Source organism: Bubalus kerabau, chromosome 16 (assembly GCF_029407905.1).
Source record: "Bubalus kerabau isolate K-KA32 ecotype Philippines breed swamp buffalo chromosome 16, PCC_UOA_SB_1v2, whole genome shotgun sequence".
In the NCBI taxonomy this organism is placed as follows: domain Eukaryota; kingdom Metazoa; phylum Chordata; class Mammalia; order Artiodactyla; family Bovidae; genus Bubalus; species Bubalus kerabau.
Genome location: NC_073639.1, coordinates 63,794,509 through 63,818,615, shown reverse-complemented (window position 1 = coordinate 63,818,615; position 24,107 = coordinate 63,794,509). Strand labels below are relative to the sequence as shown.

Genomic DNA, 24,107 nt, shown 5'->3' with positions numbered 1-24,107 from the left:
TGGGATTTCCCAGGCAAGAATACTGGAGGGGGTTGCCATTCCCTCCTCCAGGGGATCTTCCCGACCCAGGGATGGAACCTGCATTGCAGGCGGATTCTTTACCTTCTGAGCCATTGGGAAATGCATAACTATAGGACCAGGACAAAAAGATGTAGGGAGACTCCTTGAGCATGGGAAGCCAGAGACTTTCCAGACTCTGGGAAGACTGTGAATGGTCTCAGCTTTGCAAAGAAGTGTTAATGAAGGACTTAGATCTATACCTTTATGGAAATCTATCCTGCCCATGCTGGTGGGTTGCTTTGAGATAGATGGATGGATAGACAGACAGGAAGAAAGAAAGAATAGGTAGAAAAAATAGATAGATAAATACATATAGGAAAGTGAAAGTGTTAGTCACTCAGTTGTATCCAACTCTTCGCGACCCCATGGACTGTAGCCCACCAGGCTCCTCCGTCCATGGGATTCTCCAAGCAAGAATACTGGAGTGGGTTGCCATGACCTTCTCCAGGGGATCTTTCCAACCTAGGGATTGAACTCAGGTTTCTGGCATTGTAGGCAGATTCTTTACCATTTGAGCTATCTGGGAATGCATATGCATATATATTTATGTGTGATGTATATATTTATATATATTCACCATCATCATGATTGTCATTATCTAGGAGGGAAAAAAATCCTTCAAAAAATAAACAAATCTTACAAGTTACATCAATATAGAACGTAGATGAAATCAGTATTTTTCATAGATTAAATTTACGGCATTCAAAGGTTTATATATCAAACATAAAATCAGACACTGGGAAAATGAGACTGTTGTGATGAACCTATACAGTGAAATCAGTTATTAACCCTGATATTTGGAGTCTTGTACAAATTCATTCAACTTCTTACTGTATAGTTATTAGTTATCACAAAGTTATCAACACACTATGGCTTAAGAGATATTGGGCTTCCCAGGTGGTGCTAGTGATCAAGTGCCAATGCAGGCAACTTAAGAGATGCAGGGTCGATACCCATTCCAGTGTTCTTGCCTTGCAAATCCCATGGACAGAAGAACCTGCTGGGCTACGGTCCATAGGGTCGCAGAGTAGGACACGACTAAAGCGACTTAACACACACACACAGTAACTGCAAATGGTAACATTTAATAAAAAAAGAATAGAATCTCAGGATGTCAAAGGACAGCAAGAAATTCACGCTTTAGGATTGCATCCCTAAAATGCTTAATAAGTATTTCTTGTATAATACATACAAGTTAGCTAAGAAGTAACTTAATTTACTTCTAGAGCAGTAAGCACCCAGAATAAAATGCTGCCCCAATGTCATGTGGTCCACATTCAATTTTTATTGCAGCCCAGCATCTTAAGGCAAATCCGAGCCACAAGGATATCTCTACCCTCATGACAAAAACCAAATCAAACCAAACAGAACTCAAATGAATTAATATTACCACTGATTCATAAGGACGTGTTTCATAGAAGTAGCTGAAAAGTGGATCAATGGCAGCATAAGCAATTAAGATATTTAATTATCTCGTGTTATTAATAAAGGCAAACACAAGAAAGATCACAGGATTGTTGTCTTTAAAAGAAGCACCATATATGCCTTCTACATTGTGAATGAGTTTATGTTTGTCTTGCTCACATGAAACCTTCCTCCAAAGTGTGGATGGATTTGATTTGACAAGAAGATGACCAGGTATTACAACAGAGAGACAGAAAGGCAAGAAAACATTATCCTAACTGCCAACATGCCCTATGATCTGGCATTTGCAATTTAAATCTCACTTCCCTTGCCACTCCACTCACCTGAGTCAGAGGCTTCACCCTCTGGGCCACCACCAACAGAGAGCATTCAGCTGCACCAACCAGGCTCCAAGTCTTTGCCTGAGCTGTTCTGTGTGACACTCTTCTTGCAGATCCTGAAATCCAGCCTATCTTTCTGTATGCTAAGAACTGGCTCAAAGGCCTAATTCTCATGAAGCTTTCCCCAATCCTCTACACTAGAATTAATCACTCTTTGAGTCTCTCCTTGTAACTCTACCATAATTACTATTACTCTTATTAATCATTGCCTTAGGTGATTTGATGACTTGTGCCAAAACCTGTGCGGGGAACCTCACAAACATTATGTCATTTAATACCCACAACAACCCACTGAAATCATTTCTTCTTCCTCCTCCCTGTTCTCCTTCTTTCTCCTCCTCTCCCTCCCCTTTCCCATCTTCTTTCTCTTCTTTTTCCTCTTCTCCTCCTCTTTCCCTTCCTCTCCTCCCCCCTCCTCCTTCTCTTCCTTTTCTCCCACATCATCAGCATCATTTTCTCTCCCATCTCCTCTTTATTCTCCTTCTCCTTCCCATTCTTATTTATCATTATAATTCTAATTTTGTAAGCAAGAAAACAGAGATTCAGAGAGGCTTAGCAACTAATCTAAGCTGGCACATCAAGCTAAGTGAATGAACCAGGCTTTGAATCCTAGCTGGACGTGAACTGCTTCTGTCAACTTCTGCTAACCATTGTACTCTATAGCATCTCCATACTCCATGCTTTAGCCAGGCTTCACAGCTAACCACACACCTGCCATCTCCCTGCCAGCCTATCAGATATTTATGGGCAGTGATCTTTGTACTCTTCATCTTTAAGTCTCAGTAAATATTAACACTTATTTTAAAAACTAGTTTTGAAGGGGAAAATCATTCCTGTGGCTAAATACACACACACACAGGGTAAAAAGGGAAATAGAGTGAAAAGTCTTTCATCCCTGACCACCCTCTCCCCCAGGCACCTGGTTCCCCCTGCTCTGACCCAGTTAGTTACATTGACTTCTTATTCATCCTTCTAGAAATACAAGAAAGTATGTAAATACACCTCCTTCCTCCTTTCTGTTTTTCAAATTTTATTATTATTATGCCATACCATGAGGCTTGTAGGATTTTAATTCCCGGATAGAACCCAAACCCTTGACAGTGGGAGTGCGGAGTCGTAACCACGGGACCACCACGGAATTCCTTCTTTCCTCTTTTTTAAAACATAAATTGCAGTAAGGTGTAAACAGGGCTTCCCAGGTGACTCAGTGGTAAATAATTCACCTGCCAATGCAGGAGATGCAGGTTCAATCCCTGGGTTGGGAAGATCCCCTCGAGAAGGAAATGGCAACCTACTCTCGCTTGGGAAATCCCATGGACAGAGGAGCCTCCTGGCCTACAGTCCATGAGGTTGCAAAAGAGCTGGACACGATGTAATGACTGAACAACAACAGTGTAAATATCGTTCTGTGCTTTCTCGTTAACTACTTATTCTTGCTGTTATTATTAGTTATTTTTCATCTTATTGACAAGGCTATCTAAAAAAAAAAAAAACAACTTGTTAACCTTTCCTTCTATACTGAGCATAAATATTTACTGAGGTCTGATTCAGTTTGGAAGGAAGAGAAGAACACTTTCTTCTAGTATCTTGGTGTGTTCACTACTATCCTCCCAATTAGACAGGAGCCCCTCTGGGCAGCCCTGGGATCTAGTTCGCAGTCCTTTCTACCCTCTACCCAATTTGGAAACCCTCGTGTTTGCTGGGCTTCCCTGGTGGCTCAGAGGTTAAAGCATCTACCTGGAATGAGGGAGACCCAGGTTCGATCCCTGGGTCAGGAAGATCCCCTGGAGAAGGCAATGGCAACCCACTCCAGTACTCTTGCCTGGAGAATCCCATGGAGGGAGGAGCCTGGTAGGTTACAGTCCATGGGGTCGCAAAGAGTCGGACACGAGTTTGTTAGTCTGGCCTAAACCCCAGAGGGAGGGACTGAAGGTCCAGGCTCCAACATTCTGAACGCGGCCAGAAGCACTAACTCATGATGTTCATGCCTTTCAGCAGGTAGGTCCCGGCAGTGTGCAGTGGATTTGGAAACTTGGAACTACACAGAGGCTCTTGGTCAATGCACAGCGGCTGCCCAGCTTCCATATGGGGCTCTAGCGCACCCTTTCTTTAATCTTGTAAGTTCTCTCTGGTTTTAGCTTTGATTGGCAGTCTCACTTCTACTTTCTGTTCCTATTGTGAGAAAGCCAGAGGGTCTCTGAGCAAATTGATGGCTTTCCCTTCCATTAGATGGTCCCATCAACACCACTTAAGTTGAGGAAAGAAGCAAATGATGTGGCATCATTTTTTGCTTCTGGTAGAATACGCCTTCGTCCTGTTCCCATGGTGGTTTTTCCAAATCCTTAGAATGTAGTGAGGTTAACAGCAAGGGAGGGGCAGGGGGCAGCTGAAGTCCACAGGTTTCCAGCAACCGGAGAATAGTTTCCTTACACTTCTCTCCTTTCACCAAACCTCTTCTCTGTGTCTCCTCCAATTTTTATACCTTATGCCCCTGTTCTACCACCCAAGATGCCTGGCATGGGACTGGCAGTCTCTGACTCAGAGTTCATTTTTTACACTTTTTCTACCTCCCGAGTCCTAGCCTATTGCCCACACTAAAAACTGATTTTAGCATCAGCCGCCTACTCAAGGTTACATTTTCCGGTGCAATTTCCTTGAAATAATCCCTCTCTCCCCCAAGCAATCCTCACGACTGGAGTTTACACCTCTTCTTTTCCCACCCCTGCCCCCTGGATCCCTCTCCACATAATTCCCCATTTCCCCTCCCCACGATGACCCTACTTTTCCAATGAAGATTTGCAATCTGTAAGTGTTTGGGAGAGCTGATGTCTAAGCTAGCAGCTTCTGTTAAGTAGGTTTTAAGGGCCCAGACATTTTTATATGAATTCAGATGGCTGGAACACCCAGCCACGAAGGGTTTTATGTACTGTTGGCATAGACTTCTTTGCCAACTAAACTTCAAGACGTTTATAGGTTTGGTAGAGTTACGCGGCCAGTCTTGGAAGGCTTTCTTGCAGTTATGTAATCATTGGAAGAAAAAAGAACGGTGTGGGGTGTGTGTGTTTCCTGCCTCCTTGCTTTTCTTCTTTAAGAGAAAAAAAATCTTAATACAAAGGAATGTGTGAAAGGCCCAAATGTAAAAGCTTCAGGGCCTTTGGATGACGACTGAGGAGTGAAAGGCCAGGATGTGTTCAGCGCAATTGTCTACATTCAAGCGCTGACAAGATGGAACAAGTCTTAAGGCTCCCCGGGGATTCTGGCAGAACAGCCTGCTAGATCATTCTCTCTCCTCGACTGTTTTAGAACATGCATCCCCACATGTATTAATGAATTGATTCTGTAATGACTTTTTCAAGAGCTGCCTTTCCTGGAAAAACAAAAGCTTCATGAGGCTAAGATGCTTGCTTTTGTTCTTTGGTGCTGTTCAGTTTCTAAGTTGTGTCCGACTCTTGTGAGACCCCATAGACTGTAGCCTGCCAGGCTCCTCTGTCCATTGGATTTCCCAGGCAAGAGTACTGGAGTGGGTTGTCATTTCCTCCTCCAGAGGCTCTTCTTGACTCAGGGATCAAATCCTAGACTCCGGCATTGGCAGGCAGATTCTTTACCGCTGAGCCACCTGGGAAGCTTGATCTCATGTTTAATCACTATACAGGCAGAACTCAGAGATACTGTGGGTTGGGTTCCAGAACATTACAATAAAGTGAGTCCCACAAAGTTTTTGGTTTCCTAGTACACATAAAAATTACGTTTACACTATACTATAGCCTATTAAGTGTGCAATAGAATAATGGCTGAAAAAAAAAAAGGTTTCCATATCTTAATTAAAAACTCTTTATTTGCAACAGTAACACCAAAAGTCGCTGATGGCAGATCACGGTGACAAACATAATATGAATGAAAAAGCTTGAAAATTGTGAGAATTTTCAAAATGTGACATGAAGACAGGAAGTGAGCAAAGGCAGTTGGAAAAATGGTGCCGACAGACTTGCTTAACACAGGGCTGCTACAAACCTTTCATTTATTAAAAAAAAAAAAAGCAGTATCTTCAAAACGCTGTAAATCAAGGTGTGCCTGGATAGCAGTCCAGTAGAGTATCTGACATGCAGTACGAGTCCCCCAAAATATCTGTCTGATGAGTGAACACATTTGGATCCATAATTACATTCCCAGCATCCAGCATGCTTGGCACATAGGAGAAGCCAATAATATTTGTGAAATAAATGAGTGACTGAAGGCTTTTTTCAGGTCAAACTGTTTTGTCTTTTGAAGGATTATGTACTGTGTCCTGAGCATTGTGACTGGCACATTCTGGAATTTCTGAACTCTGTTACTGTCCACTGAACTGTCCTATTAACTATAAAGCTCACATTTGCACAGTGGATGATAGCTACAAAGACTTTTCACAATTTAAGAACTGTATTTTATTAAATTCCCACAGTGACACCATAGAGTAGTTTTATTGTCATCTCTTTTATATGGGTCAGAAAACAATTGTTCAGAAAGTTAAAGGGAACTATCAAAAAATCAAAACGGCACATAGATTGCTAAGCATTAGGCTGGATGTTTGACCTTTTAAGTGCAGAATTTTTCATTTATAGCAGTTTGGTTAATCTGCTGCTATACCAGGTTAACCAAAAGATCTCTGAGGCTTATCAGAATATAAGCTTATTTCTTGCCCATTTAAGTGATCAACTTCTCCCAGATTTCCCAAAAGCTATCAGTTCCCAGAACTAAAAATCTTTGCACTCATAACTCCTTGAAGTTCAGGCAAACCAGGATGTTGGCCACCCTGTTCACTCAATAATAATGCAAATTGGGACAGTTTCCCACCATTTTTAGGTATGCCTTCTGGAACATATGGCTTCTGAGATCCTAACAGGAGAAGAAAGGACTAGGGAACCACATGGAATATTTTTATGGGCTAGGTGTACAAATAGCTTATATGACTTCTACTCAGTTTCCATTGGCTAAAACTCAGTCATGTGATAGCAGTCTAGCTGCAAGGGAATCTGGGAAATGTCATTTTCCTGTATGTATAGGAAGTGTTTCTACTTTACCATACACTGTTGTGTCTCTCATTTGGCATTTTCTACAAGGTTCAATATGGTCTCTAGTAATCTGAGGAAGGTGGAGAAGAAAATGGCAACCTACTCCAGTATTCTTGCCTAGAGAATCTCGTGGACAGAGGAGCCTGGTGGGTTGCTGTCCATGGGGTCACAGAGTCAGACACAACTGAAGTGACTTAGCATGCATGCAAGCAATCTGGGGAAGCACAAACTGTATGTTTTAAAATATAACTTTTATTGTATTTTGTGCTCTCTAATAATCAAGCAATTCATGTTATTATGTGAAACATAGAAAATACAGCTAAAGAGAATAAAAACAAAATCACCCCAAATGTCATCATTGCCATAATATATTAACATTTTTTAATATCATTTTTATACTTTTTTCTATATATGCAACCACACTTTTTCCCCACCAAAGTATCATAGCATATTTACATTTTATATTGTTTTCTCACCATCTGTAACATTTTCTGGATTATCTTTTCATAGCTATATACATACTTTTTAATGGCAGAACAGTATTTTATTTTATAGATGGACCATAATTTATTAAGAGAATCTCATTTTTAGGGACACTTTAGCTAAGTGGACAAGCTCTGGAGCCAGGGTCCCTGGATCCAAATGCTGGCTCTAATATCATTGTTACGCTTGAGTAAAAGAAACCCATACTCGGACAAATATTATATGACTTACATGTAAAATCTAAAAAATAATACAAATGAATCTATATACAAAACAAAAGCAGAATTGTAGACATAGAAAACAAATTTGTGATTACCAAAAGGGAGAGGAAGGGAGGGACATTCCTAGGAGTATGGGATTAACAGATACAAAGTACTATACAAAAATAGACAAGCAACAAAGATTTACTGTACAGCACAAGGAATTAAACTCAATATCTTATAATAACCTATAATGGAAAATAATCTGAAATATATATATATGTATATATATATATATATATAAAACAATAATATATAAGTGTATTAGTCACTCAGTCAAGCCTGACTCTTTGTGACCCCATGGACTATGGCCCACCAGGCTCCTCTGTCCATGGAATTCTCCAAGCAAGAATACTGGAGTGGTAGCCTTTCCCTTCTCCAGGGGATCTTCTCAACCCAGAGATTGAACCCGGGTCTCCTGAATTGCGGGCAGACTCTTTACCATCTGAGCTACTGACTAAACAATAATTCAGTGAGCAGTTTTTAAACTGAGTATTTGTTCAAATCCATAATTATTTCTTTAGGGCCAAAAAGAAAAAAACCCCACATTTGCTACGCAGGAAATTTTAGGGTCAAAGAGGGTGCACATTTGAAAGTCTTTTGATATGTTAATGAGCTGCTTCTAGAATTAAATTGGTTGAACATATTATTCATTAGTTATAATTCCCTGACCATTGAGGGTTTGGACACTAAATTACCTAGGTTGTTAGTGACATTTCGAACTTAAAACTCTTAGCGGGAGAAAATAAGTCCATGAATGAAAAGCTGGATTAACCTACACAACAACTAATTAATAGCAGTCTGCTGGCCCAGGAAATCAAAAAGCATATAATGAAGGCAAAGGGAAAGCCCAGAACTTCTTTAGTTCACTATGGACTGTGTTCAGTAAAGAGAACATTCTTTAGATCGCTTCCTGTTCTTGGAAAAGGCTATGGCTGCAAGGTTTTATTCTACTCTCTCCTACCCCCTTCCCAGCTTTCCTCATCTGCCTTCCCACACAGGGGTTTTCATCCCGTGTGTGGAGGAATTCTGCATTCACTTTGCTCATCTTTCCCTTGAGAAATCACTATGCTTCTGTGACTTACCGTCAGCCCCCGGCAGCTGGAGGTTCAGAGAGGTGGCCTTGGCAGGTGGAGCTTTGGGGCAGGTGTTATTTCCTTTTGGAAATGAGCTCTGGGAAGGTGACAGAAGCCTATGGAGTGGCGTTTGGGGTTTAGTTTTACTCCAGAAACCCCAGGAGGACAATATATCTCATGCATTTTCATCTGACTTTTGGAATGGCTCATTTCCACCTGTACCAAGTGTGGGAAATAGGGAACACATGAATAGAGCTATGCTGTTTGCCCAGGTCTGAGCCATTCCTTCTCCAAGAAACTAATCTGCATGAGCTGCCTCAGTGGGCCCCTTGCCCTCTGGCTTCCATTTGGGTTTAGCCAGTGGGAGGCTCCAGCTGGAGAGGTGGAGGGAGTGGGGAAGAGGTTGATGTGTTTAATCCTATGACTTCCTCCTCCTTTCTAGGGGCAGGTTTGCAGTGGTTGCTTTCTTCTCATAGCTCTCCTGCAGCTTTAGCTCTCACCAAGTTTTGATAACCTTGCACATGCAAGTTGAGTAGACAGCATCTTCCTGATTTTCCAGAGGGTTCTGCATCATTGCTGGCTCATTTTTCTTAACATTGTCCACAGGGTTCTGAAGAAACACTCCCCTTCAGGGTATGGTGAGTCCTGCCAAGGCTCTGTTTGAGGCAAAAACTCTGTGGATTCCAGAAAGGGGCCAACTTGATACTTTTCGCAGCACAGTCAAGGGACAAGAGAATTTAATGGTTAAGAGACTGGGCTCTGGAATCCAAGAGGTTTAAGTCCTGCTTCTATTACATTCCAGTTGTGTGGCCTTGTACATGTGAATTCATCTCCCTGATCCTCAGTTTCCTCATTGCTAAAATAGACACAATAATAATACATACCTCCTTGGGTTGCTTTCATGAACCAATGAGATAGTGCCTCTTAAGTACGTGGCATTTTATTGCTGTTGCTACTTGTTCCATTTACCTATTACTGCATAACCAACCACTTCCCTCGTGGTCCAATGTGGTTAAGACTCTGTGCTTTCAATGCAGGGGGCCAGGGTTTGATCCATGGTCAGGGAACTAGATCCCATGTCACAACTAAGACCCAGCACCATCAAATAAATAAATAAATATTAAAAGTAAGTCAGGTTCAAAGTTTCACCCTTCTAATTGTCTTTCTGGTCAACCTGTCCCTATCCTGAGTCAATGCTTAGCACAAACTCAGGTGTGATTCAGGGGCCCCATGTATAACAAAGACACCCCTATAATTAAGGAAATTCCAAAGATTTAGAGTCTCCAAACCAGGGACAAAGGTCAATCAAATTATTATACAACACATTATTTCATATAATGTACAACATTTCTGTAAGAAATATCATTTTGTGTACTTAAAAATGAAGGCATTATGAATATCCTGAAATATACAGGATGTGAGCCTGAGCTTTCTTGAGCCCATGTTTTAATTTTTTTCTTACTATCCCCCAATGCCTGCCTTTAATGAGAAAGCTATGCCCAATTAAGTGCCTCAATGGTCCTCATCTCCAACGGGAGAGTCTTGATTGTTCCATGCTAGGTGAATAGTACTGTTTAATGAGAGAATTTGATTTAATCCTTCTCTCTCTCTTTTTTTTTTTTACAAAGGATTCTGGGCATTAAAAGACTTGAGTTCTTGTCCCAATTCTGCCCATTAAGTACAGTTTGATGAATGGCTTTATCTCTCCAGGCTCAGTTTCCCCCAGAAAAACAAAGAGACTGGACTAGCTGTCTCAGAGAATCTTACAAGCTCTAAAAGTTTCAGAACTCACTGTTACAAAACTCTCCAAAGTGGAGGTATCATTTACAGTTGGTATGACCTAAGATAATAAATAATACCTTCCAACAGGAGAAGTTCACTTTTAGACATTCCCTCTTTTCTTCATCTTTGCACAAATATTTCTGAGTACTTGTATGTGCCAGGGAGTCCATTAGATGTTGGGGATATAGCAAAAGAAAGGCAGGTATGGAGCTTACCCTCAAGGAATTAAAGACTGCTGGAGCCAAACATTAAACCAACCATTCAAAATGTGATAGACAAAGTGTGGTGTTTGGGGCACACAATAGGAGACCTAACTTCATCCAGAATTGGCGATGGCTTTCAAGAAGAAGTGGTGTTTAAACTGAGACCTAAAGGATTTGAAAACCTTAGGAGGTTTCTTTTAAAAAGAAGGTCAGTCACTTGTGTTCCAGGATATTCCAGGCACAGAAAGGAATCTCCATGAAGGCCAAAGGTTGACATATCAAAGTTTTTGCTATTATAGACAGAATAAGTGCCCAGCCTATAGTTGGCCCTTGGATTTTCTGATTGAATGAGTGACTGCATGAATATATATTAATTCCTTAATTAAAATGTAATCTTAATTACAGTGCCAGGCCAATGAATGCTTTTAAAATCCTACAACCCAATGCTGGGAACACTTCAGTTTTTCAATAAATTTCATTTAACAAATAGATATTGGTGTCTATAAAAGCTAGTGGAGGGAGGAGGCACAGCTTGAAACTGATACTCACTGACTTCCTATATTCCTAGCATTGTTCTAATTTCTAATATGATAACTCATTAAGTTCTAATAATCAACATCTATAAAATGCCCAGGCACAGGGAAGCTCAGTAACTTCCCAATGTTCACAAAGTTATGAAATGCTAAAGCTAGGATTTAAATGCTGGCAGTGTGCTCTTGGCTATGACATCATGCTGATCATGTTGGAAAAGAAGACAAGTGAGATCTCAGTCTTCAGCTCAGAAGAATACCACATCCTCAGATATTTTGACTCTAAAGACCACCTGGACCAGACGCATTGGGCCAGACAGTAAAGAAAAATATCAGCTAACATTTTAAAAATGTGCTTATGTACCGGATATTAAGGAAAGGAAATGGTTAGTTTGCATAGTCTCACTTCATTCCCAAATTAACCCTAGATATAGGGGTTATTATTGTAAATCCCACTGAAATTGAGGTTCAGAGAGGGTGAATAACTTGCTCATGCTCGCCCAGCAGAAGGGACAAGGTCTAACTAGTCTACGTGAGTATAAGAGTCTAGCCACTCAACCGTTGTTAACGCTAAAGCCAGTGTAGACACAACCCTAAATGGGACACCATTGGAAACCCGGCAGTGTGGCTCAGTGTTTCATATATTTTTAAGGACTGATGCTCACAGGAGATCTTTGGCTGGGTCCAGACACAGCCTGGAGCCACGAAGGTGTCTGCCTTCACTGATAAGTTCCTCCCAGCTCTTGTACAGACAGCCAAATGCCTCACACCCTCCCCTGGCTCCTGGAGGAATCACTTTCACACTCGAGGGAGGTGGAGATGGTTCTTATCTTGACACTTCAAAGAAAACCTTCCCCCTTGACATCTTCCTGCCCTAAACAGTGCTGATGTGGAAGCCGGGTGATGAAGGGTTTGCCTCGTTCCTTTGATCCTGGGGCAAGTTGGGTGACTCCTGCTCTTCCAGGCCTGAGGAATGCTGGGCCCCACTGACTTTGCTTTTTGTTTCCTCTAATATTTACAGCTTCCAGTGGCTCCTGTGCTTATTCAGTTTTGGAGTTTTCTTTAGCCAAAACAGGAGTTAAGGACCAGATCTCAAAAACGAAGAGAAGTATGTATCCAGTGGTAGAGTGTGGACTGGTTTCACCAGTGGGAGAGTTCGGATGTTGCTCGATGCTTCTTAATGCTCACATTCCCATTTTGCTTCTGCTCTAGCCAATGGTTTGTAATTTGGGTATCATGCATCCCCATGATAATCTATTGAGAGCTATGACATCTCTTTCAGAAAAACCTGTAGGCAAACAGGGAAGTGTGTGAATGTTATTTCAAAGGGCTCACAAGCTCCCTGACACAATCAATTGCTGGTTTCCTTGATGGGGTTGGGGGCAGAGCAGGTCTATGGAGTCAAGTTAAGAACTTTTATTATTTATTTATTTATTTTTAAGATTTTTTTTTTTTACCTGGACCATTTTCAAAGTCTTTATTCAGCTTGTTACAACATTGCTTCTTTTTTGTAATGTTTTGGTTTATGGCCCTGAGGCACGTGGGGGCTTAGCTCCCTGACCAGGGATTGAACCTGTACCCACTGCACCGGAAGGTGAAGTCCCACACGGATCACCAGGGAAATCCCTAGTTAAGGACTTAACAAAACAAAACAAAACACCACTGCCACTCTGAACAGGGTAGTGGCTGAGCAGTCTATCCTGGAGTTAGGCAAATCTGAGTTGAAATCCACATTGTGACCAGTTCTTCCCACTTCAGTCTAAAATTATCTAATCACTTTGACCCTCGGTTTCTCTGTCAGTAACTTCTGGCCCACATCTTGTATAGTTGTGAGGATTGCAGGAGTATGGTGGAGAAGGGGGCAGCAGAGAAAGAGATGGTTAGATAGCATCACCAACTCAATGGACATGAATCTGAGCAAACTCCAGGAGATAGTGAAGGACAAGGGAGCCAGGCATCCCACAGTCCATGGGGTCACAGAGAATCAGACGTGACTTACCGACTGAACAACAACAATAATTAATATTCACAAAATTCATCAAGTGGAACCCATATTCAAGGATTCTTTCCCTTGATTTCTTGGAATAAGAGGATAACACAGATATAAAGGAATTCCTTTAAATTTCAAAGTTGAGAGAGAGACAAGGACTCGAATATTCATTGAGCCAATACATGTATCTGACCCCAATTCAGCACACCTAAACAGCTCAAGAGAAGGTTACAAAGAGAAGACACTGATGAAGAAAGAAAAAGTGATCCATAGAAGGAAGACACTTTGATTCCCAGAATGCCCCTAGCATCCATCCATTCCCCAGTGGATTGATGGTGTTTTGAATGACAAGCTCTATCACAGACCCTGGAGAAACCAGGATAGTTTCTTTAAGGCCAGGCTGTCCTTAAGGCTAAGACTCTGGCTTGACCTTAAGGAACTGCCAGGATAATGAGAACACCAACAACCATCAAAGTCAACATCATGTCCCGCTCTTTACGTGCATCCATTCACTCAACAAATATGTACCGAACACCTCTTATGAGTTGGGTGCTGATGTCAACCCTTCTTTCCCTGGTTTCCTTGATGGAGTCCTTTTATCTTTGGCATGAACGCATGAGGGACGATAAAGATGAAACCAGACAGAGAGGCACTGAAAAGCCAGCCAGGTGAGGGGGAGAGAGGGAGCTGTCAGCCAACAAAATTTAGAGGACTCTTGTCCGGCCAGTTCCATGAAGACGTCGTTTCGCCATCCACATCATTAGCAGACAGTTGCATGCGGTTGTGGGCTAATTTATGACCTGAAGATTGCTGCCTGTGGCATAATTTACTCAGGGAAGTAAGGCCTAGGTCAATATATGTCTAAGTAAAAAGGTTCTGGAAAACTCCCAGGGTTCAAGCTGGGAAAGAGGCTTCTGATTGCCAAGGAAGAAGCATAGGTGGAAAGGACAGCAGGCAGGCAGGCAGGGAGGGAGGTGAGAAGCACTGAGGCTCAGTAAATACAACTATTTTATGCCCAACGGCTAGTTCTGTAGCCACGTCAAAAACTAGAGAAGCCGAGGAAATGAACTTGGACTTCATCTGCATCCTTCCTTTTGTTTAATCTATTTAATGAACTAATCTATTCAACATGTTTCCACATAACAGATTTAATATACTTAAGAAATTGATTGTGTATCTAAGAGAAGAGACAATGTCATGCGTGCATGCTGTGTGCCAAGTTGCTTCAGTCGTGTCCGACTCTGTGACCCCGTGGACTGTAGCCCTCCAGGCTCCTCTGTCCATGGGATTCTCCAGGCAAGAATACTGGAGTGGGTTGCCATGCCCTCCTCCAAGGGATCTTTCCGACTCAGGGATTGAACTCGTGTCTCTTATGTCTCCTGCATTGGCAGGCGGCTTCTTTACCACTAGCGCCACCTGGGACACCCCAAAAATGTCATATATATAGATACATGCAAATATATGTATATACATCCTTATCTATCTATCTACAAACAGACACAGACTACATTGACAGGATAAACAGTATGACAGAGATTCTGTATTTACTATTTTATTTGACATTCTTTTAGTTTTTATTTTAAATTTATTTCTAATTGTAGTATAACTGCTTCACAATGTTGTATTAGTTTCTGCTGTACAACAGTGTGAATCAGCTATATGTATATGTACATCCCCTCCTTCTTGAGCTTCCCTCCAACCTATTTCCCCACCGTGCCACCACTCTAAGACATCACAGGGTGCCAGGCTGGGCTCCCTGTGTTATGCGGCAACTTCCCACTAGCCATCTATTTCACACATGGTCGTGTATGTGTGTCTCTCAGTTCGTCTCCCCCTCTCCTTCCCTGACTGTGTCCATAAGTCCATGCTCTACATCTGCATCTCTATTCCTGCCATGCAAATAGATTCATAGGTACCATTTTTCTAGATTCCATATATATGCATTAATATACGATATTTGTTTTTCTCTTTCTGACTTACTTCACTCTTGACAGATTCTTTAATGGCTAGCTTTCAAAGGGATCTGAAAAAGTTACAATATTTATTTACATTTATACACTACTTATGGCAATTAAAGCAGTTATGCATTGCCTGGCGGCTCAGATGGTAAAGAATCTGACTGCAATGCAGGAGACCCGGGTTCAATCCCTGGGTCAGGAAGATCCCCTGGAATAGGAAACGGCAACTAACTCCAGTATTCTTGCCTGGAGAATTTCATGGACAGAGGAGTCTGGTGGGCTACAGTCCATGGGGTTGCAAAGAGTCAGACATGACTGAGCGACTAACACTTCCACTTTTCACTCCTTACGGCAATTAAAGCAGTTGCGCATTGCATTAAGAACTATATCTGTATTACAACATCTCATCCAAGTGCTGAGAATAACCCTGCAAAAGGTGTAGAGTTAGCCCCATTCTATAAATGAGGAGTGAAGGTAATGGTGACCTCCTTCAAAACGTCCCACATACACACTACTGCACTCAGTGCCCCTGACCCTGCACGGGGCCGCTGGGACCCACGCCTCCGCCGCAGGTGAGCACTCGCCTGGAGCCAGACATCCTGGAGTGTGAAGTCAAGTGGGCCTTAGGAAGCATCACTACAAACAAAGCTAGTGGAGGTGATGGAATTCCAGTTGCGCTATTTCAAATCCTAAAAGATGATGCTGTGAAAGTGCTGCACTCAATATGCCAGCAAATTTGGAAAACTCAGCAGTGGCCACAGGACTGGAAAAGGTCAGTTTTCATTCCAATCCCAAAGAAAGGCAATGCCAAAGAATGCTCAAACTACCGCACAACTGCTCTCATCTCACATGCTAGCAAAGTAATGCTCAAAATTCTCCAAGCCAGGCTTCAACAGTATGTGAACCAAGAACTTCCAGATGTTCAAGCTGGATTTAGAAAAGACAGAGGAACCAGAGATCAAATTACCAACATCCATTGGATCATAGAAAAAGCAAGAGAGTTCTAGAAAAACATCTACTTCTGCTTTATTGACTATGCCAAAGCCTTTAACTGTGTGGATCACAACAAACTGTGGAAAATTCTTCAAGAGATGGGAATACCAGACCACATGATCTGCCTCCTAAGAAATCTGTATGCAGGTCAGGAAGCAACAGTCAGAACTGGACATGGAACAACAGACTGGTTCCAAAGGAGTACGTCAAGGCTGTATATTGTCACCCTGCTTATTTAACTTATATGCAGAGTACATCATGAGAAATGCCAGGCTGGATGAAGCATAAGCTTGAATTAAGATTGCTGGGAGAAATATCAATAACCTCAGATATGCAGATGACACCACACTTATGGCAGAAAGTGAAGAAGAACTAAAGACCCTCTTGATGAAAGTGAAAGAGAAGAGTAAAAAGTTGGCTTAAAACTCAACATTCAAAAAACTAAGATCATGGCAACTGGTCCCATCACTTCATGGAAAATAGATGGGGAAACAAGGGAAACAGTGAGAGACTTTTATTTTTCTGGGCTCCAAAATCACTGCAGATGGTGACTGCAGCCATGAAATTAAAAGATGCTTGCTCCTTGGAAGAAAAGCTATGACCAACCTCGACAGCATATTAAAAAGCAGAGACATTACTTTGCCAACAAAGGTCCATCTAGTCAAAGCTATGGTTTTTCCAGTAGTCATGTATGGATGTGAGAATTGGACTATAAAGAAAGCTGAGTGCTGAAGAGTTGATGCTTTTGAACTGTGGTGTTGGAGAAGATTCTTGAGAGTCCCTTGGACTGCAAGGAGATCAAACCAGTCAATCCTAAAGAAAAACAGTCGTGAATATTCATTGCAAGGACTGATGATGAAGCTAAAACTCCAGTACTTTGGCCACCTGATGCAAAGAACTGACACACTCATCAGGAAAAGACCCTGATGCTGGGAAAGATTGAAGGCAGGAGGAGAAGGGGATGTCAGAGGACAAGATGGTTGGATGGCATCACCGACTTGATGGACATGAGTTTGAGCAAGCTCTGGGAGTTGGTGATGAACAGGGGAGCCTGGCGTGCCACAGTCCATGGGGGCACAAAGAGTTGGACACAACTGAGCAACTGAACTGAACTGATAGATGAGGAAACTGAGGCTCAGAGAGGGGATTTTTTCCACTTACATCCCTTGCCTCTTCATTTTTCCCCATGAAATATGGGTTTAACCCTGTCTGCCCTCATGTATATTGCAGCTCCTTTTAGATTCATAGCCTCATCTTCCCTAAAATCAGAGTTTGAATGGTGCTAATCAGTTCAGTCAGTTCAGTCGCTCAGTCGTGTCCAACTCTTTGCGATCCCATGAATCGAAGCACGCCAGGCCTCTCTGTCCATAACCAACTCCCGGAGTTCACCCGGACTCACGTCCATGGAGTCGGTGATGCCATCCAGCCATCTCATCCTCTGTCGTCCCCTTCTCCTCCTGCCCCCAATCCCTCCCAGCATCAGAGTCTTTTCCAATGAGTCAACTCTTTGCATGAGGTGGCCAAAGTACTGGAGTTTCAGCTTTAGCATCATTCCTTCCAAAGAAATCCCAGGGCTGATCTCCTTCAGAATGGACTGGTTGGATCTCCTTGCAGTCCAAGGGACTCTCAGGAGTCTTCTCCAACACCACAGTTCAAAAGCATCAATTCTTCGGCGCTCAGCTTTCTTCACAGTCCAACTCTCACATCCATACATGACCATGGAAAAACCATAGCCTTGACTAGACAGACCTTTGTTGGCAAAGTAATGTCTCTGCTTTTGAATATGCTATCTAGGTTGGTCATAACTTTCCTTCCAAGGAGTAAGCGTCTTTTAATTTCATGGCTGCAGTCACCATCTGCAGTGATTTTGGAGGCCAGAAAAATAAAATCTGACACTGTTTCCACTGTTTCCCCATCTATTTCCCATGAAGTGATGGGACCAGATGTTGTGATCTTTGGTTTTTGAGTGTTGAGCTTTAAGCCAACTTTTTCACTCTCCTCTTTCACTTTCATCAAGAGGCTTTTTAGTTCCTCTTCACTTTCTGCCATAAGGGTGGTGTCATCTGCATATATGAGGTTATTGATATTTCTCCCGGCAATGAACAGTGCTAAGAGATGAGCAATTACAGCCAGGCTCTAGACTTGGTTGAGGAGTAAGTGAATTTTGCAAGAACTCACTGCCCTTCGTTCAAGGAGCCATATGATGCAACTAAACATTTGACTTGGGGACACTGCCAGACATTTATCTATTGGGGGGTGTTAACCTGGTATAATGGCAGCAAAAAGTTATCATGTGTCTACTGCTATCCAGAACCAGAAAACAGTCCTTTTAACTCCCAGTCTGGAGACCTATTTTTCAAAGGTTAAGTAGAGAGGTTGGGAAGATAAGGAGGAAGTGTGCAGGTATTATTACCCCACTTGACAGGACAATATATTGATGTAGAAAAGTTTCAGCATTTTGAATTCACAGGCTGGCATGCCCTCCAGATCTGGCTACTTAGCTGCATCCCTTGGAACATAAACACCTACAGATCTTCTTTCCATCTATCTTATCTACATGAATCTTAATGCCCTTATAATTATGGGTGGTTCTGGCTTCACATTTTTGATGCTCTGTATCTAGGTTCTTTTTTCCAGGAGTTTCTGGAATTAGGCTCCAACATAACGCCTATCAACCAAAGTCAACGTTTATGTATAAATACCCTTCCTCCTTTAATTCTAATCTATTGTCCTGGTAAATTTTGGAAAACTGAACTTCAGCATGGCTGAGCTACTGTGAGAGGATGCTGCGGGCTTCGTGTTCACTACATGAAAAAATGAAATCCTAACTGCCTTAGCTCTGCAAAGGAAGCCTGGAAGATGGGCCAAATGTTTTTCCAGATCCAAAATTGGAGACACAAATCTGGCACAGTGCTAGGACTGAATGATGTAACACGTAAAAATACAAGATGCTGGGTAAATTCAAATGCAGAGAAATGATGACAAATATTAGTATATCTCTTGTAATATTGGGGATATACTTGCATTAAATCACTTTTTTATTTATCTGAAATTCAAATTTAGCTGCATATTCTGTAGTTTCTCTGGCATTCTCAGTTGGATCCAAAGCTTGAACATTGGTGTGAATTTAGAAGAAATTATGAAAGAATGGGAAATTATAGCAAATGGGTAGGCCCAGCCCAAATATTTCATGTTAGAATGTTTGTGGCATCTTGAATATGAAACCAACACTGATTGAGTGATTCTAGGCAGGAGTCTCTAAGATAAGCACATTACATGCAGGCACTCGGCAGCTGACCACAACTCCATGAGAGGGGAACAAACAGGGCCCCCATTTTGCAGAATGGAAGACCGAGGTCTGCATAGCTTACAACCAATAAGTGGATTTTTACTAAAGCTAGAGCACTTTCGGGATCCAGAGGCCCAGACCCCTTGGTATGTCTTATAGATCACAGAGGCACAGAGACTGCAGGTCACTTGTCCCTAGTCCCACAGTAGTCTTCAACAGAACCAGGGTTCTGACCCTGCCTGTGTACTTTACCAGTTCTCTCTTAATTCCTTCCAAATCCATACCAGCTTTGATCCAACTCAAGTTCCATTCAGCCAGCTTTAGAGAAATTGAATTTCCTTAATAGGTTTTCCTAGACAAATCGCTTGAGAGCCAGGAAAACTCCAGGAGAGAATCAGGGAGATGTTAGGAGTCCTCCATTCTACTTCTGGCTCTGCCACAAACAGGCCGTGCAGACTTGGGACAATTGCTTGCTCTCTCAGAGGCTCAGTGTAGGGTCTGGCAAACAAAGGGGGTCCTAGGCAGGGACCCACAAAGTCCCTTCTGCAGTGGCAGGCTGCAATTCTAAAATGCCCCATCTCTGGCAAGCTTCTGCACTGGAGCCCAGCCCTCGCACGCCCAGCATCTTAGGCTGATACAATAGACAGCAGACAAATCCCATTACAGACCACTCTGCGAGTCTCCACTTTGTCACTGACTGTTATGTGACCTTAAATAGGCATTCTCTCCTAATCTCCCTGGGCCTGGCCTCTCCTATTAGCAGCTGGAGACAAGGATATTTACCTGTAATAAAGCTCTTTGAGCTCCTCAGATAAAGAGCTTTGCATTAACAAAGCTCAAATCGGATTTTTTTTTTTAAATGGACCAGCACACTGGCTTTGTTTGTGTTTTTGTGTTTCTTTCCCCCCTTACACTCTACAGAAGTGCAAAGTCGTGTTCGCCTTCCAAATTCTCTCCGGTTTAATTCATCTGTCTGCTTCTAGGGTTGAATAGGTCTTTTTTCCTAGACCAGATGTTCCCAAACTTTCTTGGTTCATAGTATCTTGGTAATTTTTTCATTATGTCCTTCACAATTGTGTTTATGAAGTCATTCACTTCAAAAAAGTTAGTATGTATGCCCTAACAAGTTAGTATCATTAAAAAAAAATAACACTCATGAATTTGAAGAAAAAAAGTATTATTTCATGCTTAAGTAAACCCAATTACTTACTAATGGGATATGTATGCCTGTTGCACCCTACTACAATTTCTTAAACCTTGGAATCAGATTGATCACTGTCAATTTCATCTTCCACATTGATTATCTGTGAGGTACCTGTTTGTTTGGTTTTGTCTTTTAACATGGTCAGTCTCAAAAACCCAGCTTCTCAAAGACATGGAATTGTTGAAATTAATATAGTGAGTGAGACAAGAAGGGGTAAGCTCATCCTCCACTCTATCACCAGGCACACCTGCTTTTAAAAAATATTGCCAAAGAAAGTTCTTCATGTACAAAAGAAATGACAACAGAAAGAAACTTGGAGAATCAGCAGTAAAGAAATAGCAATAGAAATGGTAAAAATCTGGGTATATATAATAGATTATTCTGCTCTTGGTTTTCAAATCTGTGTTCAATGATTGAAATATGGTCTACTGTGGTCCTCAATGTACATATTGGTTATATTTACAAAAACTATATTATAAAGAGAAAAAGGTAAATGGACATAACTGGTAAGATTTCTAGGTTGTGTTTACTGGAATTCATAAACTGTTGATACTAGTAGACTATTATATACATATACATTATATAAATGCTGAATATATAAGATAATATATTCACTTAAAATATGAGTATGATGTAACATATTAATATATTTCATAAGTATAGTATCAATATTAATATATAACTTATTCAAGATTATAACACATTCTATGAATATTGAATATTACATATATAAAAATTCATAGAGCAAACACTAAAAATTAACACAAAGAGATACAAACAAATACTATAGATAAAAGTAGAATACAAAACCATGTTCAAGTCCTGCAGGGAGATAAGCAAAGGGAAACAAAGGAGTCAAAGATGAAACTAAGCACTCAGTGAAGATCATTTGAGTGGATGAATAAATGAATGATCGCAGGTTTTGGTTTATCAGGAGATTGTTTGCTCTTAAATAAGAAAGGCGTTTTATATGCTACATTATTAACCGTATTCCTATAACATCTTCTATCTAAAAAGGTGCTTTTACCACCACTTACATTTCTATGTGGATACAACGCCAACCTCGGATGTATTCATCATCAACACATCTTCTGGATAAAAGAACTGAAACAAAAGAAGACATATAAACAACAAGATTTTGAAACATCTAAGTGAGAGATTCTGGAACTTATTCTAGTAAGACATTTCATTTTAACAGAAAATACAGCATATTTTAAATATTTACATCTAACGCATGAAAATATTTATACAAATAAGCAACACAAAACAATCATGCTATATACAAAATAACCAATCCTTATGTACAGCCAATGTTTAGAAAAGGCATCCTTGTTTTAAGGTTATATGGAATTATACGAGGTGTATCTATGGGAGTCTACGTTTAACCTCATTTGAAGATAATGTCAAAGCCCCAATTTGAGACCTCTGTTTTTCTAACTGAAGTATAATTACATCTAATAAAATGCACATATCTTAGGTTTATAGTTTGATGAGTTCTGACAAATGTATATACACATATAACTAACATCCCAATCAAAATGTAGTCATTACTGTTACCCTACAAAGTTTCTTCACAACTCTATTCTGTCTATCCACTCACTTCCTGCTTCCAAAAAGCAACTACTATTCTGGTTTCCATCCCCATAGACCAGTTTGCCTGATCTCAAACTTCACATAAAACTTCAGTACAAAAGTACTGTTTTGTGCTGATTTCTTATATACTGTGCTCAATATGTCAGTTCAGTTCAGTTCAGTCACTCAGTTGTGTCCGACTCTTTGCAACCCCATGAATCACAGCACACCAGGCCTCTCTGTCCATAACCAACTCCCGGAGTTCACTCAGACTCACATCCATCGAGTCAGTGATGCCATCCAGCCATCTCATCCTCTGTCGTCCCCTTCTCCTCCTGCACCCAATCCCTCCCAGCATCAGAGTCTTTTCCAATGAGTCAACTCTTTGCATGAGGTGGCCAAAGTACTGGAGTTTCAGCTTTAGCATCATTCCTTCCAAAGAAATCCCAGGGCTGATCTCCTTCAGAATGGACTGGTTGGATCTCCTTGCAGTCCAAGGGACTCTCAAGAGTCTTCTCCAACACCACAGTTCAAAAGCATCAATTCTTCGGCGCTCAGCCTTCTTCACAGTCCAACTCTCACATCCATACATGACCACAGGAAAAACCATAGCCTTGACTAGTACATATATATAAGGGCTTCCCTGGTGGCTCAGAAGAATCCACCTGCAATCCGGTTTCCATCCTTGGGTCAGGAAGAGCCCCTGGAGAAGGGAATGGCTATCCACTTCAGTATTCTTGCCTGGGAAGTCTTACGGACAGAGGAGCCTGGTGGGTTACAGTCCATGGGGTGGCAAAGAGTCAAACGGAATTGAGCTACTAAGCACAACTTTTTTGAGTCTTCCCTGGTGGTTCAAATAGTAAAGAATATGCCTGCAATGCAGGAGACCCAGGTTCAATGCCTGGTTCTAGAATGGTCCCTGGGTTGAGAAGATCTCCTGGAGAAGGGAATGGCAACCCACTCCAGTACTCTTGCCTGGAGAATCCCATAAACAGAGGAGCCTGGCGGGCTACAGTCCATAGGGTCACAAAGAGTTGGACACAACTGAAGTGACAGCACACACTCATTCTGTTTTCACGTTTACGAATTTCTGGGATATGAGTCAACATGGACTTAATTTAAAATAATGTGAAATAAATTATAGGATAGGTGGTGTACACATGATGGGTTGTTGTTTGGGAAATGTTAAATTCTGGTGTGGGAGTTAAGAGTGCAGAGGCCACGGTCACAGTTCCCTGGGTCCCTGGGTCTCACCCATTCACTAGATGGATGGGTAGTAAACTAAAAGCCTCAGTTTTCTTATTTGTAAAATGGATATGATTTTACTAATCCTCAATGGATTGTGGTGTGAATAAAGCAATATTTTAAAAACTTAACTCAATGCTTGGCACAGACCAGTGACTCAATATGTGGCAGATCTTATTAGAGTCATGATGGTTAGGAGGTTAAATTATTAAGGTTTTCTTTTTAGCCTTAGGGCTAGAACCATTTGTAGAACACCTACAGACTACAAATTTCTTGGCTACCTCTTCTTGCTTTCCTTTAGGATGAGCTCCTAGCACCTTCAACTGGAAAATTAGAGCAGCCGTGGTTGCTCCAGTATTGGTGGCTGCTCCAGTGCTTCTCAGGGCTATAGAAATTCCCATTTCCTCAATTACAGCCATTAGTTTCACACTTGAGCTGTGAATTAAGAAGATATTTGGGCATAATGTGCTTTTCTAGTGTTTTACTGTGCAGGTCAAATTTCTCACTCTGGCTGGAAGCTGGAAATCCAGTCTCTATTCTCCGTTACATCAGAAGATTCTCTCTCAGCATTTCTCTTGTGCACATGCTCACCCTTACTGTTTCAAATCC

At 41.5% G+C, this 24,107-nt stretch overlaps 1 long non-coding RNA gene across 1 annotated transcript in view; it reads right to left on the bottom strand.

Annotated features, from left to right (window-relative positions):
• Window positions 1-9,695: 9,695 nt before the first annotated feature.
• LOC129629967 (uncharacterized) overlaps window positions 9,696-24,107 on the bottom strand; it is a 29,870-nt gene continuing 15,458 nt past the window's right edge. Inside the window, exons 3-4 of the long non-coding RNA XR_008703439.1 lie at window positions 21,719-21,785; window positions 9,696-12,535 (exon numbers count right to left, since the gene is read on the bottom strand). This is a non-coding gene — a long non-coding RNA (uncharacterized LOC129629967). The remainder of the gene's footprint in view (window positions 12,536-21,718; window positions 21,786-24,107) is intronic.